At 51.9% G+C, this 17,818-nt stretch overlaps 1 protein-coding gene across 4 annotated transcripts in view; it reads left to right on the forward strand.

Moving 5' to 3' along the window:
• FGD4 (FYVE, RhoGEF and PH domain containing 4) overlaps positions 1-17,818 on the forward strand; it is a 218,540-nt gene that overhangs the window by 67,698 nt on the left and 133,024 nt on the right. The window contains exon 1 of one of the 4 annotated variants that reach the window (XM_017343279.4): positions 12,697-12,926. The exons of the other annotated variants lie outside the window; for them this stretch is intronic. The gene's annotated coding sequence lies outside the window, so the exon portion shown is untranslated. Of the gene's footprint in view, positions 1-12,696; positions 12,927-17,818 lie in introns of those variants that run through there. 4 annotated transcript variants of the gene reach the window in all.

The following is a 17,818-nucleotide window of genomic DNA, read 5'->3' on the forward strand; positions in this document are numbered from 1 at the left end:
TTAGCAGGGAGCTGGATTGGAAGTGGAGCAGCTGGGACTCGAACCACTGCCCATATGGGATGCTGGCACTGCTGAAGGTGTCTTTACCCACTGCACCACAGCGCCATAGCTCTAAAGAGAGTTACCTACAGAGCAAGAGACATGGAGAGAGATCTTCCAGCCACTGATTCACTTCTCAGTTGGCTGCAACAGTGCTGGACCAGGCTGAAGCAGGAGCCTAGAGCTCCATCTGGGTCTCCCATGCGGGTGGCAGGAGCCCAAGCACTGGGTCCATCCAGTACAGCACTCCCAGGCACATTAGTGAGCAGCTGGATCAGAAGTGGAGCAGCCCAGACTCTAACCAGTGTTCGCGTTAGATTCTGGCATCACACGCGGCAGCTTAACCCACTCTGTCATGATGTCAGCCCCAACAAATTTGATTTTTAAATAGTCTCTAAGATAAAGAATTCCATAAAGACTAAGTCCTGGCCGGGAGGGAGTAATGGATGTTGGAATACTGCCTACCGTAAAAGCTGTAAACATTGGCACCAGTGCTGCGGCCCTGCAGGTACCACGTCATTCATCAGTTCTGCTGGACTAACATTTCCTGCGAATCTGATGCCATAGGCAGTTCATCAAAGGCAGCTGGAGCTGCATCCTGGCCCTCAGGGAGCTCACAGCCCAAGACAGTGGCTCTCAAACGGGGCTCCTGGGCTGGCACCCTCAGGGCTTTGTTTGCTGGAACAGGTGACTTTGCAAATGCACTTTCCTCAGTAGATGGAAGGCTATTCAGACTTTCTCTCCTGTATTGTTTTGCTAAGCGTGTCTTTGAAAGGAATTTGTCTGCTCACACATACATTATACATACAGTCATCCCAATATCACTCATTGTCCTGCACGTAAAATTGTCTGTCATTCCTGATCAATGTGGACAGGGAGTCAACAGTTTTTAAAGATTTATTTATTTGGCCAGCGCCGTGGCTCACTAGGCTAATCCTCCACCTAGCGGCGCTGGCACACCGGGTTCTAGTCCCAGTCGGGGCACTGGATTCTGCCCCGGTTGCCCCTCTTCCAGGCCAGCTCTCTGCTGTGGGCCGGGAGTGCAGTGAAGGATGGCCCAAGTGTTTGGGCCCTGCACCCCATGGGAGACCAGGACAAGTGCCTGGCTCCTGCCTTGGGATCAGCGCGGTGCGCCAGCTGCAGTGCACCGGCCTTGGCAGCCATTGGAGGGTGAACCAACAGCAAAGGAAGACCTTTCTCTCTATCTCACTGTCCACTCTGCCTGTAAAAAAAAAAAAAAAAGAAAAAGATTTATTTATTTATTTAAAAGGGCAGAATTACAGAGACAGAGAGAGATATGGATGTTTCATCTGCTGGTTCACACCTCCAAGTGCCCATAGTATCTAGGGCTGGACCAGGCTAAGTCAGGAGCCAAGAACCCCATCCTGGTCTCCCACGTGGATGACAGAGACGCAAGTACTTGGGCCACCTTCTACTGCTTTCCCAGGTGCATTATCAGGGAGCCAGTTCAGAAGCAGAACAGCTGGGTTTTGGACCAGCGCTCTGGTATGGAATCTGGCATTACAAGTAGTGGTTTAACCTGTTGTGTCACAAGGCCAGCCAATGTGATGCATTTTTTAAGACAAGAACCAGATGATAGCATCGCAGTTACTTGTTAAAATTCATGTTTCTCCCAGGCACGAATCCTGAAAACCCTCTGAAGTGAGCGGCAGCGGTTAGGTGCTGGTTAGAAACCTCGGCATGAGTCCTCAGCTCAGCCCGAGGAGGACAAAGCCGGCGCCGTGGAATGAGGCGGGGCATCTCCTGGCCACCGAGGTTTTTGTGTAAAGAAACTTGAGATTAATGTTGTGACGTTTATTGGGCTGTTAGGAAATTATGTTCTGAGCAGTGGCAGGGACTATAAAACACAAATTAATTAAGTGGCTTAATTACGTCTCTAAGTCCTTTTAAGCTCAGCTACCTGACGTGAATGAGAAAAAGTGAAGCAGCCCTTCCTTTGTAGAATATATCCTATGCCTCTCTTTTTTTCCCCTAAGATTTTATTTATTTGAAAGGCATGGTTACAGAGAGAGAAAGAGTTAGAGAGAGAGAGAGAGAGAGAGAGAAAGGGAGAGATCTTCCATCGCCTGTTCATTCCCCAGGTAGCCCAGTGGCCAGGGTTGGGTGAGGCTGAAGCCAGGAACCAGGAACTTTGTGCTAGTCTCCTATGTGGGTGCAGCGGCTGAAGGACCTAGGCCATCTTGCACTGGTTTCCCAGGCACGTTAGCAGGGAGCTGGATCAGAAGTGGAGCAGCCAGGACTTGAACCGGTGTCCACGTGGGATGCTAGCGTCAGGCAGCCATTTTACCTGCTATGCTGCAGGTCCAGCCCCTTTGTTTTGCTTTGTTTTGCTTTCTGAAAGAGGGCCCTGTGTGTGTTTCCCTGAGGGGAAGTTGTCACCTGCCCTTCCTGACCCGCAGATGGAAGAACAGGTGCTCTCCCCAGCTCCCACCTGTTTCACAGGCCTGCCAGCTGTGAGGTTTTCCAGGTACCCCGAGCCTGACCTGTGTCATGTCCTGGGGTCTTCCCTAGAGCAGGCTGCCACGCCCTGTGCCTGCATCTGAGACGGAAGCCTCAGGGCTCAGAGGATGGAATTGGCAGTAAATTGTGGGGCTTGGATTCTCTTGTTATTATTTGAAAGACAGAGAGAACAGAGCACTGTTCTCTAATGGCTCACTCCCCAAATGCCAACAAACAGCCAGGGCTGGGCCAGGCCGAGCCTAGGAACCAGGAGCTCCACCCAGGTCTCCCGTGGGGTACAGGGCCGTCTTCTGCAGCCTCCCAGGGCATGTGTATCAGGGAGTTGGGGTCCCGAGCAGACTGGCACTTGCACTCTGATGTGGAATGCAGGCATCCGAAGTAGAGGCTTAACTACTGCACCCTATTCCCATTTCTGGAGCAAGGATTTTTATCAAGACTTAAGGGAGATACACCATGCAGTACAGATTTGGAAGCTTTCAGAAATAACTGCCCATCCCCCTGCACACGCACACCCACACTACTGCTGCACATCAGTGTAGAACACACACATCCCCCCCACTGCACATCTGCACACCCACACAGCCCTGTTGCACATCGGTGTATAACACACACATCCCCCCGCACATCTGTGCACACACCCGCAATTTCTGCACATGCACACCCCTGCTGTGCACACACTGCTGCTGCACACACTGCTGCTGCACATCTGTGTAGACACACACATCCCCCCGCTGCACATCTGTGTAGACACACACATCCCACCGGCTGCACAACTGCACATGCAGACCTGATGCACATCTGTGTACACACATACTCCTGCACATCTGTGTACACACACCCCTGCTGCACATCTGTGCACACGCACATCTGCACATCTGTGTACACACACACCACTGCTGCACGTAGAACCTGAAACTCAGACACTTCCCTGTGTTCACGAGTTACATGCACTTTGGTCTTGTTCTCAAAGCACTGTGCCTGCACCGCGTGGCTCTTCTCTTTCCTCTACTTCTCTCTTTCTGGGGTTTGGGTGTTATCAGACAGATGAGAGGCTGCACATAAATCGTGGGGTGTCACCAGGAACAGTTCCGCTGATCATCACAGTTGTACAGAATTTGCCTTTATACTTTCTTGATGAAGTCCGGTGGAGCTTAGCTGAACCGATTCTTATTTATTTATTTATTTATTTGACAGATAGAGTTAGACAGTGAAGTCTTCCTTCCATTGGTTCAGCCAGGAGCCAGGTGCTTCTCCTGGTCTCCCATGCAGGTGCAGGGCCCAAGCACTTGGGCCATCCTCCACTGCCTTCCCGGGCCACAGCAGAGAGCTGGCCTGGAAGAGGAGCAACCGGGACTAGAACCCGGCGCCCATATGGGATGCCGGCGCTGCAGGTGGAGGATTAACCAAGTTGAACCGATTCTGTGTGAGTTTGATCCAAAGCTGTAGTTGTGTGCATGTTTTTGGTCCTGGAAGATACTTTTTGAGCTGCAAGGACTGACTGTTCAGCCTTGGGCTTCTTGAGGCTCCTATCTGAATTGGGGTGCTCTTCCTGGCCTGTTTGTAGTGCCGGTGTTCTGTTAGTTTCTGCTGAGTGACATAGGTGTGGTCTGTCTGTGCTGCTTGCTTGACACTTGTCTTGTTGGCTGCTTCCCGTCTTCCCCCAGAAAGGTCAGAGTCCCTCTGAAACCTTAAAAACCCACCCACAGCGAGGGACCAGCGTCTCGCCCCGCAGCCTGTGCAGCGTGGAAAGGAAGCGTATGGGTTGTGCAAACGAAAAAGGCTTGTGTGTGGAGCGGTCTTTGACCTTAGTCCTTGGCCCACTTGACCGAGCTTCTTGCCGATGTTTTAGGTCCACTTGGGGATTAACATACCTCATGCAGTAACCCGAGTGTGCGGTGTGATACGTGTGGGTTTCGCTGGAGCCCTCACTTGCAGACTTACTGTAAAGAATTCAGATGTCTGTGTTCCAGTTAGCTGCGAGTGAGTCACTCAGGAAAATCTGGGCAGGAACCAAGAGCGTGCAAGCAGCCGACGGGAGCAGCTGCCCGTGTGCGCCCCCTCCGCATGGGAGGGTCTGGGGGAAGGGACATTCGCTGAGCAAGACAGCGGCACACAGCCCGGTGAGGAGCTCACTCCTGCTGCTCTCATTTACTAAGACAGCTTGTCACTCCAGTTCAGTGGAGAGCGTGCCCGGGGCCTTGGTGGGCCTGAGCTAGCGTCCTGGAGTTGGCCGCCCAGTGTAGACTTGGCCTCCTCCAGGCTGCCTGTTCCCTTTGCTGTGGGTGGTGCCAGGGCGGGCCTTGGAACAGCACGTGCCTCTCGGAAGTGCACACCCATCACAGGCGAGGTGGGCCATCTTTTGAATGTTTCTGTTAACCAGGCTGCACGACCCATCTGTCACCAAACCACGCCAACTGGACGCAAAGTACGATTTACTTCTATGTGGGTTTTTTTTTTTCCCTTGTGAAGTACTCCATGCCCTCCAACTATGCTTTTATTCTTAAATTCCCTTTACAGATAAACCCAAGAGAAAAAAACAGTCAGATAAAAAAAAAAAAAAATTTGGATCATGTCAGCCAAAAATATGAAATTGTTGGTAACTGATGTAGGGGAATCCTGCCTCTGTACAGAACTTGTATTTTTTTTAATAAAGATTTATTTATTTATTTGAAAATCAGAGTTACACAGAGAGAGAAGGAGAGGCAGAGAGAGAGAGAGAGGGAGAGGGAGGGAGGGGTCTTCCATCTACTGGTCCACTCCCCAATTGGCCCAATGGATGAAGCTGCACTGATCTGAAGCCAGGAGCCAGGAGCTAGCTTCCTCCAGGTCTCCCACACTGGTGTAGGGGCCCAAGGATGTAGGCCATCTTCTACGGCTTTCCCAGGTTATAGCAGAGAGCTGGATCAGAAGTGGAGCAGCTGGGACTCGAACTGGCGCCTATATCGGATGCCGGCACTGCAGGCGGCGGCCTTACCCGCTGTCCCACCAGAGGTTATATTTTGTGCTTTCAGTGTTTGTGACTGGTTGTGTTGCTTAATGTGGTTGCTTAATCAGTTTCATTATTTACTTATTACTTACTTACTTATTTATAAAGGCAGGGTAATAGGGAGAGGGAGAGAGAGATCTTCCATCCACTGGTTCACTAGCCAGAAAGATGCAGTAATTACCAGGGCTATGCCAAAGCAAAGCCAGCAGCCTGGAACTCCATCCAGGTCTCCCTTGGGTGGCGGGGGCCCAAGGACCTGGACCATTTTCTACTGCTTTCCCAGGAGCACTGGTGGAGAGGTCATCAGGAGCAGAGCAGCCAAGACTTGGCCTGGCACTCCGACAGAGGACGCTGGCAGGGCCAGCAGCCGCCTACCCTGTTGTCCAACAATGCTTGCCTTTCACCTGATGCTTCTACGCTTATTTCATTTCTAGTTGGAATAGGTGATTTAAAAAAAAATTATCTGATAGCGCTCTCAACCCTTGGTTCCCTCCCCAAATGCCTGCAGAGAGGGAGGTGAGGCTGGGAGGAAGCCTTTTTTTTTTTTTTTTTTTAACACAATGTAAAATGTTTTAATTATATCTGCACAAAAACCATATTTTAGGTTTATCTTGAAACATATATAGATATAGATATGACATATTATATACAGGACTAGGTCCAAACTTGTACATCCTTCAGTCCAAGGTGGAATAACATTGTTTAACCTCTTCAGTGGCCCCGCTCTCCCAAGTAGTTAATACCATTTAAAAATCTATTCCCAGTAAACTTCATCCACCCACATCATTCCCCACATAAATTAAACTTTAATTGCAATAGCAAATGACAGTATAAAGAAATAGATTATACATAGGTATCAAGTATCCTTTTGCAGCTTTTTATTTTCTCAGATAACTATATATTAAAAGCCTATTAAATCTGCTTGAGCCTCATTGCAGGTTTCCTACCGGTTTGGCAGGAGCCCCTCTTACCCGAGCCATCATCACTGCCTCCCAGGGTCTGCCCTGGCAGGACGCGAGCATGGGGTCCAACCCAGGTACTTGATGTGTGACAAAGGAGTGCTAACTCGCTCGACTCAATGGCTACTCCAGGATAGGGTGTTTGATTGTGTTTACTAGCCACAGACTAAAAGCTAACAAAGCATCAGCCATTGTCAGGGAGTCTGAGCAAGAGTGAGGAGCCTGCAAGGTGAGGGTGGCGGGGCAGAGCCGGCGGCATTGTGCGGTGTGGGTCCGAGGGGCTCCTGTGCCGCCTCGGTTCCCAGCTCTCTGGGTGCTCGCCCATTCGTCCTGCCCACGCCACCCACACCCCCACACACAAGAGTGTCCCTGGGGCAGACCTTTCACAGTTGCAGCGTGCCATGTCCTTCTGCAAAACCAGTATTTGTTCTTGTCTTTGCTTCTCCTTTTTTTCTCTTCTTCCTAGCACAGTAGGAGACCCCTGGTCCCTAAGGCGTTGACTGCCACCGTGCAGGAGAGAGCACAGCAGGTGCTGTTCCCCAGCCCCTCCCCTGCAACAAAGCACCGGAGCAGAGAGGGCAAGCAAGGAGCAGAGCAGAGCCCAGCGCTCTCGGTTTCTAACTATGGGGCTTCGTGCCAGCTAAGGGCTTACAACTCACTCCTGAGCTAAGTGCCGGGGCCCTGGGGCACCCCTGCCCGTGCTGGGTGCCAGGACACTCGACCATTTGAAGGGGAGCACAGCAGCCTGCACCAGACACGGTGCCAGCTGCCAGCCCCCCGGACCTCCGGTTTTGCTGTGAGATCGCACTAGAACCGTTTCTCTTGGCTGATCCAGTTGGCCGCTGGTGCAAGCAGGTGAGACTCCCCGTGGAACAGAAATGAGGGGAGCCACGTGTGGTGGTAGCTTGTGGCACGAGACAGGGCAGAGGGCCTGGAGGCGCCCCTCTCCCAGGAGTGGGTCCTGGTAGAGGTTTGAGTGTGGGGTGAAAGCAGCCGTGGTTCTTGCCGGTGGTGTGTGTGTGTGACATCTTCAAGCAGCTCCGGTTCACCCATCCGGAACGGTTCTCAGGTCGCTGGGCCTGGCGACTCAGTAAGCGCAGGTCTCAGGAGCTGAGAAATCTTGCCGAGAGGCTGACCACCCTGCGCTTTGAAGGCGCTTGGGAACCTCTGACTTCGGGTTTCTTCCTGGATTGATCCTGGAGCCGAGGAAAAGAGCCAGGAGGAGCTGGGTCCGGTGAGGCTGGGCAGGCGGGCGGGCGAGCCGAACCCCGAGGCACCTGGCACGGGGTGCCCGCAGCAGGTACCGGCGCAGTGCTGTGCCCTGGTGTTTGAGGAAGATAAATTATCAGGCTTTGCTGTGTCCAGCCCCTTATATCTTGAGGACCTTTACGGGTATTGTTGGTTCTTTGTCACATGCTCTGCCGGGTACATGTGGTGCCCTGTTAGTCGATTCTGGGTGGTGTCGCTTAAGGCTCTGTTGTGGTAACAGTGTGTGGAACACGCACAGGTGTGCCTGGCACTGGAGGGGACACAGCCGCCCACTCGCCTTGCTTCAGTCTGAGTCATGCCCAGGCAACCAGTTTTCCAGAAACTGCGGGTCAAGTTTTTTTTAAATTTTTTTAAAGTTTTTCTTCTTCCTCTGTGTGTGTTTTTTTTTTTTTTTTTTTTTTTTTTTTTTGGTCTCACTAGTTAATAGAGCCAAGCACACAGTGGAAGGAACATTGAAAACCATGTGTAGGAGGGATAAATGTTATTAGAAAATTGTTATCTATGACATAAAAATTTTTGGAAAGCAGGAAAGGAAAATATCGCCACTATTTCCTCCTCGTAGCTGCTCTTAAAATTTTGAAGTCCGGGTAAGCCTGGACTTTTGTTCCTAAGAATCTCTCTTTTTTTTTTTTCTTTTTAAAATATTATTTGTTTATTTGATGAGCAGAGAGAATGAGAGCGAGCACCTGTAACCACTAGGTCACTCCTCAAACACCCAGGAAAGGCTGTGCGGGGGCCAGAGCAGGAAGCCGGGGGCAGTCCTGGTCGCTCACCTGGGTGACGTGACCTGATGAGTTGAACCATCACCTGCTGCCTCTCTCAGGATCTTTGTTAGCAGGGAGCTGAAGTCAGACCCTGGAGTCGAGTGTTGTTCCCGTACCCTGACGTGGGTGCAGTGTCCTAACACCCAGGCTGAACACGCACGCCTCTTCTTTCGTATGTCATCCTTTGCCTGTAGGGTGTGTTCCTGGTGAGCGTTCGATTTTTCTGTTAGTTACTCCGCCTTCCAGGACTCGGTGGGGCACAGTGACTGAAACACAGTGTTTGTCCTCAGACAGATGGGTTCCCATCCAGGCCCTGAGGCCTTACGCAGAGCTGCGTGTCTGAGGCCCTGCTGGGCAGTTAAGATACCGCTTGGGACCCGCACGCAGTGTCAGAGTGCCTCGTTCTGGTTGGCTCATCTGCTCCAGATCCAGCTGCTGCTCACGTGCGCCCTGGCAGGCAGCAGTGGTAGCTCTAGCAGTTGGGTCGTGGCTGCTCGTACTGTAGATGCAGATGGAGTGCCAGGCTCCTGGCTTCAGCCTGGCCCAGCTGCAGCATTGCTGGCACTGGGGAGTGAGGCAGTGGATCAGAGTGAGCTGTCTGCCTCTTTGTTTCTTTGACTTTCAAATAAAATTTAAAAAATAAAAATAAAAATAACTCTGAGTCCCAGTGTCCACACCTAGAATTTGAGGGTAATGGTGCCAACTTTGTACTCTCTGGGTTGTTTCAATAGAAATATTTTTTTTTAAAGATTAATTTATTTATTTGAAAGGTGGAGTTGAAGAGAGGTAGAGGCAGAGAGGAGAGAGAGGTCTTTCGTCCGCTGGTTCACTCTTCAGATGGCTGCAACCACTGGAGCTGAGCCGATCCAAAGCCAGGAGCCAGGAGCTTCTTCCAGGTGTCCCATGTGGGTAGAGGGGCCCAAGGACTTGGGCCATCTCCCACTGCTTTCCCAGGCCATAGCAGAGAGCTGGATCGGAAGTAGAGCCGCCAGGACTCTAACCAGCACCCACATGAGGTGTTGGCACGGCAGGCAGCGGCTTTACCTGCCATACTGCAGTGCCATGCCCTGCTAAGTTTTTGTTACAGGATCTAGCATGTACCAGCCACTCATTGTCATTAATAAAATATCACTGGGGCCGATGCTGTGGCGTAGTGGGTACAGCTGCCACCTGCAGTGCCGGCATCCCATATGGGCAGTTCAAGTCCTGGCTGCTCCACTTCTATCCAGCTCCCAGCTAATGGCCTGGGAAGGCAGTAGAAGATGGCCCAAGTCCTTGGGCCCCTGCACGTGGGCCAATTGGGGAGTGAATCCGTGATGGAAGATCTCTCTCTCTCTCTCTTTCTCTGCCTGTCCTTCTCTAACTCTTTCAAATAAATAAATCTTTTAAAAAATGAAATATCATTAACTGTACTCTTGCCATGTATTTATTTTTTAAAGATCTGTTAATTTTTTGAAAGCCAACGTGACACAGAGAGAGAGGTCTTCCATCTGCTGGCTCACTCCCCCGATGCCTGAAGCAGCCAAGGCTGGGCCAGGGCAAAGCCAGGAGCTCCATCTGCGTCTCCCAGATTGGCAGTAGGAATGCAAGTGCCTGGACCACGATCTGCTGTCTTCCCGGGAGCATTAACAGGAAGCAGCGCAGCTGGGACTCCAGCCGGCACTCTGGAATGGGACGTGGCATCCTGGGTGGCAGCCTAGCTCACTGCGCCCTGACTGCCAGCCTGTGACCGGTGCTTGATGACTGGCGGTCTGTCCGATGGCATATGTCATTTGCATCACCGTTCACCTGCTACCGGGCCCTCCGGTTTCCTGCGAGTTTGCTCTGGGATAGCACATTGTGTGTCTCCTCCCTCTGTTCCTCCAGCACTCTTGTTCAGGGCTCTCGGTGTGCAAGGACCTCTGCTTGGCACTGGAAACACAGTGTCAGTGTGGCCTTGAGGGGCTCCCAGGGCAAGGGGAGATGTGCACAGGAACCTGCGACCTGCGGCAAACACCCTCGCTGCCCAGACCCTGGAGGAGGTACAGGAGGAGGACGGCATGTCCGCTCCATCTCGGGGCAGGTGGGCTGGGAGGGAGGGAGGGAGTCAGTGGTGTGAGGAGCAGGTTTTTCAGCCAGCTGTGACATAAGACATGACAGTCTCCTGAGCAGGCGTGGGGAGGGCAGAGTCCAGAGGTGGGTGATGAGGTGGCCCAGGCCGGGTAGGAGGGGCGGAGGCAGGCTGTGAGGTCTCCGGGAGGCGATGGGTTTCCCAGAGTTTAGCGGAGGTCATTGGAAGGGTGGGATCCGTGTTTCCAGACACAAGCATTTGAGAGGACCAAGTATGGGTGGGGGGAGAATCAGGAGCTTGGTTTTGAGATGTTACACCTGAGATGCTTATTAAGTACCCAAGCCAGGGGTGTGGGATGCAAGGATCTGGGCTTCGTGGACAGACAGGCCTGTCCCCAAGTCATAAATGCAGGAGGAGTGAGTGTATTTCTGGTATTTGTAACATGTTGGTACTTGGTACTCTACCCATTCTTCTCTTTTTTAGACAGGCATAATTCACTTTATTCTTCTTGTATAAAAAGCTATCCTGTAGCCACAGCTGGAGTCTGGGTGCTCCGCTCAGACAGCCTGGTGTGGGTCTTTCCAAGGTGGTCTGTGAATTTCTGATAAGGAGACTTGGTGAACACAATCTCTTTCTGAGGTCGGGCGGCACAGAGCTGCAGGTCTTGGGGACAGCGTTGAAAGTGGCCTTGGCAAAGTTGCCCAGGGCGGCAGTGCACCCCTGGCTGGGTGTGGCAGTCATCAGTGCCAGCCAGAGCAGCAGTGTCTTGGGAATAGGGGAGGATGATGCCAGTGCCCCTGGGAGCAGGAATTAGGCCCCTAGCACAGAGCCACAGCGTCGGGCCACCTCTGCCTCTGCCTCTCCCACTTCCTCTCTGTAGCTCTGCCTTTCAAATAAATAAGTAAATCTTAAAAAAAGAAAAAGACTAGGCAGTGAGAAGGTTTAGCATCTTTAACTGTTTTTTATTTCGCACCTTCTGTCTCTCTGTTGAATTTTCCTTTGTTTGTCCCATTAAAAGATCATTCTCCTAAACTGGTTTACAGGTTTCTTGAAGATAATATTTCCTGGTGTTCTTTTTTTTGTGATTATTCTGTTTGTTACTAAGCCCAACAGTAGTGATATTTTGATAGCTCTTTTACACAGGACTTGTGCTGATGTATTTACATATGTGGGTACTTCGCTGAACTGCTGGTACTGTAAGTAATATCCGAATTGCTCCTTTAGATTTTTTATAGGAATCATATCACCTGGAAGTATTAGTTTTGCCGTTTTTGTGTCTCACTTTGGTTCACACCAGGAGTGGGAGTCGGGGCGTAAGGCGGGGTGGTCACAGGGTGGGGGACAGTGTCTGAACGTCCAGGCACAGAGCACAGCTTTGGCTTTCTTTTAGACTCACGTGCATTGCTTCTCTGCTGTGCCCTTATAAAAGTCGATTTCTGATGGATAGTTTGCGTGTATCAGTAGATTACCTGTAGCAGGTATCCAGCCCTGGCAGCTTCTGATTCGCTGGTGGGCCCGGGGGCGGGGCCACCCGCTCACCTGCAGAAGGACCGCAGTGGTGGTTCAGAACTCACGGTGGAGCTGAGGCTCCAGTCAGAGTTTTACGTCCGGTAGCCCCCTCTCAGATTCAGCACACACACTGACTCGAGTTTTCCCTAAAAATTATTTATACATAAAACCACTGATTTTTAGCACTTTATTTTCAAACTCAGATTTTTGCAAATACGATTAAGTACTTGCTTAGAAATCCTCATAAACAAACCCAGCTTTGAGCGGATCGCCAATCAGAAAGCGTCTTGGTAGTGCCACTGAGGTTTCTAGAAGGCTTCGTCTTGACTTCTCAAGTTAACTTTCCAGTTTCTTTTCTTTTTTTCCTGTTGGTCCAGTTGAGTCTCTCGTGACCTTTGTCCCTGAGCAGGCCACGTCTGCTATCTGAGGTATTAGGACTCGGTGCCACCACGGGCAAATCTGTGGAAAGCTTTTAGCTGGCCTGCCTTGCCTTGTTTAAATAGCCAAACACCTGCTAGGCAAGCCCTGCGCATGTGAGCGGCTGTATATGTTCCTCCCTCCAGGATTTGTGAGGCCGGAGTACAAAGGCAGCGATTGTTACCCAATAAGCAGTAGTCACACACTCCTACCAATCGCCTTAGGAGGGCTGGTTGCCATGGAATCCGCCATCTGTTCACTCCCCGCCAACGGGATGTGATTAGCCTGGCTGGGCTGGGGACTGGAAGCCGGGAGCCTGGGCGGCCCCAGGTTATCTGCCATGGACTGGGCTGGCGGGAGGCTCCGGGGGGCTCGCTGGAGGAGCAAATGAGGGCGCTTCGGTGTGGCCGTTCCTGACTGCTGGCTGCGACGGATACCTTCGGCTTCAGAAGGTGAGTTCCCGGCTGCCAGCTCCCCAGCTCCTACTACGTTTGGCATGGCGCATGATCTCCATGTGGTCCGAGGAGAGGAAGCCGCCAGCACGGCACGCTGGCCTGGTGGTGGTGTTAGGCTGCCCGGTAGTGCCCGTAAAATCACCTGCTGACGTGGGAAAATGAAAGAACAATTGCTTGACCTTTAAACGCGCTCCTGCCTGTGAAATTGCGTTAGGACCCCGCGTGTGGCTGGGGAGGATGTCTGGTGAATTACACCAGTGTTTTTTCTGAAATACGCCCATGGCCACAGTGTGGTTGGCGTCCCTGCTCATTCTTTGCAGCGTGTCTCGGGTCAGGGACGTTTGTAGGTTATGATTTTGTTAATGATTATCCGGGCCCACATGACCGACCCCCCGTGACCGGCTGCTGTTTGCAAAGGAGGTGTTTGTACAGTTTTCTTTTGCAAGGCTTTTGCACAAGTTTGAAGGGCCTGAGCAATGCGGGGACGATGTGACAGCGCTCCAAGGGCAGGCTGCAGGCTTGGGGACGCAGGAAGGGGGCACCGCTAGGCAGATCGGCTTCTCTCTCAAGGGCTCCCTTTGTTTTTCTATTTCAGCAGCTCCTTAAAATGTGTGTTGCGTATTGTAAGCGGCCGAGGGAGATTTTCGTCCTAACAAATGGATGACTGACATTTTTCTGGGCGGCCAAGAGGTTGGGAGCTGAAACAAGGGACTTCTGTGTCCTGTGTCAAGCAGCAGTGTGTTGCCCTCCCCAAAACTCTGCCCTGAAATAGCACAGGGAGGAACAGAGAGAGTGCTGCCTACACCCCGAGACTTGTGTTGTAAGTTTTTCTGGCATTTACGCCACAGCGCCCAGTGCTCAGGGGCTCCAACCAGGTCCTCCATTTTTTTTTATGTGATCCAGGAAGGGCGGCAGAGAGAGGCTGTGCGTGGGGAGTTGGGTTCCTTCTACCCGTGCCTTCTGCTGTGGTCTTGGGCATTCCTGTCGCCGGCTGGGTGACTGCCCAGGCAGCCAGCGAAGGTCATTGATTTTCTCTCGTTAATGACAGTGTGAAATCCGATAGGTGGAAGACGCAGGCTTCCCGATCAGGTTTCCAGGCCTGACTGTGACTTGTGGGTTCCTGGAGTAATTTGTCATTGCCTTAAAGATTCGTACTGCCTTTTGCAATCTCTCGTCCGTGTATATTACTTCTTAGTTGGTTTTTTGTTAGTAGGCACAATTAGATTAGGTACCTATTACTGGTCAGCTCTATGAGCACCTGCTATTCACTAATAATATACATCTTAATGCTTGGAAATCATCTTAGTATCATGTGTGAAAATGTTCAGGCTGATCTTACGTTGCTGGGGTATGACTTTTGTCTGTAAAAACCAGTCATTCATAAGAAATAAGAGGTTGGGGTGGGAGGATGAGGGTGTTCGTGTTGCTTTAATTACCGCGTAGCTTAGCAACCTGAACAAGCCCCCGAGTGATTGGGTGTGAAGTGTGTGGCTTGCGGTGCCCAGGATGTCACGTTGAGGCCACGGAGCTGGGCTGCATGGTGCTGTACGGTCTCGGGTTCTGGAGGGCTGGGGAGTTGCTGCCTGTTTTTATTACTGAGTTAAAGTTTGGAGGTTGAGTTTTGAAAGCGCATGTTGATGTTCAAATGCATCCCAGCCTTTTGTGAGGATGGGCAGGCACTTAGTCGCTTACTTTGATTTAGAAGCTTATTTCTTAATGTGCTCTTTGGCTCCTGAGTAATGAGTGATACAACCACGCGGTTTTGTAGGGCACTGTCAGAAAGCTTTGTCACCCACTGACACGTCATGAAGGGGTTCTTGAGGGTAGCACTTTCCTGAAATGGGTGAAGAGTGGGCCCCCGGGACAGCCGCAGGCATGCCTGTGGCACCAGCCTGGCCTTGAGGGCGTGTGGTTCTGGGTCCTGGTGAGATGCCCACCTCCACCTTCTGTGTGCACAGCAACTTGTGCAAATGCATTTTTCCAGTCTGACTTGCAGGGCTCCTCTGAAGGCCTCTTTCTCAGTCTCACCGTCCCTGTATGGGGCGAGGGAGAGTGGTGGCTAGAGGTCAGTGAGTCTAAGCTGCCTCCAACTTTTCCGACTCTTTTAAAAAGAATTTGATTTGTATTTGAAAGGCAGAGAGACATACACAGGATGTTTCATCCACTGGTTCACTCCCCAAATTCTCACAGCAGCCAAGGCTGGGCCAGGCTGAAGCTGGGATCCAGGAAACTCCAGGTCTCCCGTGTGACTGGCAGGGACCCGACCAGCCGAGCCATCACCTGCAGCCTCCGAGGCTGGATTTCACCAGGAAGCTTGGAAGCAGAGCTGGGATTTGAACCCAGGCCCTCCAGCGTGGAATGTGGGCATTCCACCTCTTGTCAGTCTTACAGAACCTTTGGATTTTACTGAATGATGAGTTTATGTTCAAATACTATAAACCTAGCCTCGATCCAAGGTTTGTAAAATTATCATATAGGTGACAGACGTGAAACTCTGGTTAAAATGCTTATTGAAACCTGTAAGGGTCTGAGTAGACAGCACATCAGCCCACACTAATTCAGCTCCGTCTCATCTTTGCTTCTGCCATTGACACATTCTGCCGGAAGCTTCCTGACCAAGTTTTATTCAGACAAGAAGGTCCAGGAGGTACCAACAGTGCTTCATTTCTTAAATTTTTCCTCCTGTGTCTGATTGACACATTTGCCTAAGTCCTAAATCGAGACGCTCTGTTTCTTTGCTTTGGAGTACAGATTGGTAATGCAGTTTTGGAAGTTAACTGTGGGGGGCCCTTGTGGTCCCACTGGCTGTGCTGTCTGTGTTGCTGGGAAGCAGGGTTTGGCGAGCCTGCAGCTGCTCTCATTGGTGCTGCTGCTGCTGTGCCCACGTGTCTTTGGCACTGCACCTGTTAGCGTTTTTCATGACTTTGTAAAAAAAAAAAGAAGTGGGGTAGATGGTTGGACAGCAGTTATGAATCACTGCTTAGGATGCCTGCGTCCCATATCAGAGTGAGTTCCAGCTCTTCCGATCCAGCTTCTTGCTAATGTGCACCCTGGGAGGCCACGGGGGATGGCTCAAGTAGTTGGGTCTCTGCCACCCACATGGGAGACCCAGCCTGGTAGAGTTTCTAGCTTCTGGCCTCAGTCATGTAGCCTCAGCTGTTGTGCACAGGTAGGGAGTGAACTAGTGGATGGAAGCATTATCTTTTTCTCTGCCTTTCAAATAAATGAACAAGCAAACAAACAGTTAAAAAAAAAAGTAGAGATACTGAAAACTGCCCCTTTCTGCCCTCTTCCACAATGCCATTTTGCCTGGCTGCAGGGTTGCAGGGATGGGTTGATGGCTGCATCCACAGAGGGTGCGGGAGGAGCAGCCTGAAGGCAGGCATGAGCGCCGTGGAAACTTCCCAGAGCTCTGTCAAAGTCGCTGCGTTTGCCGGCGTCACCCCCTGCAGGAGCCTGTGCCATGGGCGTGGGCTTGGGCAGCCGTTCTGTGCCATCCGGGTCTGTTGGTGTGCAGCCCCTGTGTGTCTGGAGAATCAAAGCAAACTTGCCATAAATTGGCGAGGAGGGGGCCTTGTGGGCGGTGCTGGGTCTTGGAGCATCCTGTGTGGGCCGTGTTGCCTGCTCATTCCTTCGCCCCTGTGTGAACCCACGAGGAGCCTGAGGAGTTCTGTGAGTCTAGGAAGACCTTAATCGCGGAAGAGTTCTCTGTGTTACACGTGACCCCCACTCCGGGGCTGTTCTTTTGAAACAACTGTTTTGAATGACTGACTTTTCTTCCTTTACTTCCTCCTTGTCTGTCTGAAATGCCATATTGTGTTTTGTTTAACCAGTTTCCTTGTCCTGAGCTGAGTGAAACCATGAGACACAGGGTGTTCCCATAAGGCAGGCGGACAGAATCTGCTGCGTATTTTTAGATCCGTCTCCTACACTGCCACGTGTTTATTTTCGCATAATTCAGAGATCCCAATCTAAACATGATCCGTGGTGTAGAGCCCCTGCTTGTACAGAATCCCAGGTCATGGAGATGAAGCAGCTCGCCCAGGGTCAGAGAGCCTCGGAGTGGTGGAAAGAGCTGATGGCGGGCGGCTCCGCGCAAGGTCAGCCGACTGCACGTGGCCCCCCAGGGGGAGTGCATCTGGGGCGTCTCCCGCAGACCCAGCACTCGTGATTCTCCCCTGGGCCTGGAGGGCGCACAGGTCTGCAAGGTGATTACCACAATGTCCCTTTGCCTGACCTTGTTGCAAAGGAGCAGCCGGACCAACCAGACGCTTGACCCTCTGCCTCCCAGCTGTGTCTACAGGGAGTTAAAGCGCCGATAAGAATGTTGATGGTGAGGGTGCCAGGACTATGGTGGACGGGGTGCTGGGGAAGGGAGCCCCAAAGACAAGTGCCTCCACTGTGGGGCGCACACCTGTCACCTCTTGAGGGTCACACACGGGTTCCACAGACTCGGCTGCAGACACAGCATGCTCCGGCCGACTGCTTCCTCTTTCCTCTGCCCCGCTCACCTGACCACTTGGTCCACTCGGCCCAGGGCCTCCCTGCCCCCTGTTGGTGATGTTGCTGGCATCAGTGTTAACCTCTCATTGGTTTGTCAGTGATTTTGCTGAACGTTTGCTCTGTGCTGTCAGGGATGTGGGGGCCCTGGTGACAGACACGAAGGGCCAGGACTCGGGTGACATTGGAAGATGGAGTGAACGGTGTCATTTCCAACTGTGCCAGTTGTGTGGAGATGAAATGCGGCATGTTGCGGGTGCGTTCCGGGGCGGTGGGTCTTAGCCTGGCGGGGGGGTGGGGGTGTCTCCCTGGGCAGACACCGGCGATGGAGGTGGGAATGCAGGAGAGCCCACCATGGGGCCCGGATCACGCTGACGAGAGTGCTCCAG

Source organism: Oryctolagus cuniculus, chromosome 9, assembly GCF_051225735.1.
Source record: "Oryctolagus cuniculus isolate XC-2025 breed Fujian yellow rabbit chromosome 9, ASM5122573v1, whole genome shotgun sequence".
Lineage (NCBI taxonomy): Eukaryota > Metazoa > Chordata > Mammalia > Lagomorpha > Leporidae > Oryctolagus > Oryctolagus cuniculus.